Source organism: Gekko japonicus, unplaced genomic scaffold (genome assembly GCF_001447785.1).
Source record: "Gekko japonicus isolate JY-2015 unplaced genomic scaffold, Gekko_japonicus_V1.1 scaffold1139, whole genome shotgun sequence".
NCBI lineage: Eukaryota > Metazoa > Chordata > Lepidosauria > Squamata > Gekkonidae > Gekko > Gekko japonicus.
Window position 1 is genome coordinate 581,013 of NW_015172591.1, and position 2,091 is coordinate 583,103.

Below are 2,091 nucleotides of genomic sequence, written 5' to 3' on the forward strand. Positions count from 1 at the left end.
TGAGGAAAGGCTGGAAGAGTTGGGTCTGTTTCGCCTGGGAAAGAGAAGGCTTAGAGGGGACATGATTGCAGTCTTCAAGTATTTGAAAGGCTGTCATGTAGAAGATGGAGCAGATCTATTCTCTCTTGCTCCGGATTGCAAGACTAGATCTAATGGGTGGAAGTTACAAGGGAGTTGTTACCAGCTAAATCTCAGGAGAAACTTCCTAACTGTAAGAGTGGTTGAGCAGTGGAACAGTCTGCCTTGGGAGGTGGTGGATGCTCCTGCGCTGGGCGTTTTCAATCGGAGGCTGGACGACCATCTTTCGGGTATGTTGTAGGTATGTAAGGGCTATCTTTCAGCTATGCTCCTGCAGAGTGCAGGGGGTTGGACTAGATGACCTGCAAGGTCCCTTCCAACTCTAACATTCTATGATTCTAAGCTGTTTTATGAAACCCACGTCGGAACAGAAATCCCCCTCTGCATTGCATGCTGCTTTCACTTCCTTTGACCATCAGATTTTTATGGTAGCCTCCGCATTCCATGCTGCCTTCGCTTTCTTTGATTATCGGATTTTATTATACCTCCTGCATAGATTTATGGCCATCCTATGGCCCTTCAGGGGTGACTCTGCAGTCAGTATGGCGTTGCTCCAACGTGTTTGAATGTGGTTTTGAGCCGTACTTTCCCCTCCCAGTTGAGAAAATGTGGACCGAATGCTAGATGCAGAATCGCCCACTGCGGCAGTATTAACAACAGACCTGCGTTTCTGTGCTATGTTGCCCCCAATGCAGCCCCTTCCCCCCCCCCAAAAAAGGCTGAATAACTAGAGGTGAGAGTCCAGTTTCTGGCCCCGAAGAATTAACCTTGTCTTCTGTGAGAGTAGGATGCAGATGATGCTTATTAACCTCTCAGCTCAAGCTGCCAGGAGAAATAGCCAGGAGTGTCCCACTAAGGCCAAACAAAGAAGTAACCCGTTTGACCCATTCCACACCAGGGCAGGGATTTAATAGATCATGGCACAGTCTGATTGCTGAGTCTTCAGTGCCTGGTTTGAACTTTGGATGCGCTCTGAAAAACATTTGCCATAATGCCTCCTGACCTTGATTATGGCCATGTCATCTGTGTTAATTATCCCAGAGTACGAGGCTGGTGTAGCAAAATTAAACTGAAGTCCAGTAGCTCTTTGAGGACCAACAAAATGTATTCCAGTTATGGGCTTCCACACGTCAGGGGGTTACTTCATCAGGTGCATGGAGTGTCTGTATAAAGAGCAGTCACACTTACGGTCAATGCTCCCTCTAAGCTGTGGAGTCTTGTGAGCAAAAATTCTACTTTGTGAGCTACTGGCATTAAAGTTGTGAGCCAGCAATTTGGCTACTGCATAAATTAGTTTGCTCTGGAGCCATCCTTCCTGAGCTAAGACAAGAATGTGTGAGCCGGAGGCTAAAGAACTGTGAGCTAGCTCTCACTAACTCAGCTTAGAGGGAACACTGCTTACGGTTTATACTCAAGGAAAAGACATAGGGTTGCCACCTCAAGATCTCCCTGAGATCTCTTGCAGAGCAGTAGGAAAGAGGAAGAGCCCAGTAGCACTTTAAAGACTAACAAAATTTGTGGCAGGGGGTGGCTTTCGTGAGTCACGGCTTGCTTCTTCTTTTTTTTTGGTTAACAACGTTTATTTTTTTCGGTAATAACAACAAATTCTACATGATTTTCGTTTAACCAAAATATCCTTATTCCCTCCTCCCTTCTCCCTCCAGTGGCTTCCCGCAATGCGTTCCCCTTCTTGACTCACGAAAGCTCGTACCCTGCCACACATTTTGTTAGTCTTCAAAGTGATACTTTAAAGTGCTGGATTAGAGTCCAATGCTCTTAACCACTAGGTTTCTTCTCCACCCCTGAAAACCTCAACTTCCTGAGATAGCTCAGAGATAAAAATTCCCACATTCTAAGGGTAACTGAGGACCCAGAATTACCTGACTGAGGCAGAAGCGTCGTCGTCTAAATCAGAAGCTATGACAAATGTTAGCATGGTTGTAGACTAAGACAAGGCAAGTTATCCTATAAAGAATGGACAAGGCCAGTTCGCAGTGATCCCGAGTTCATAGT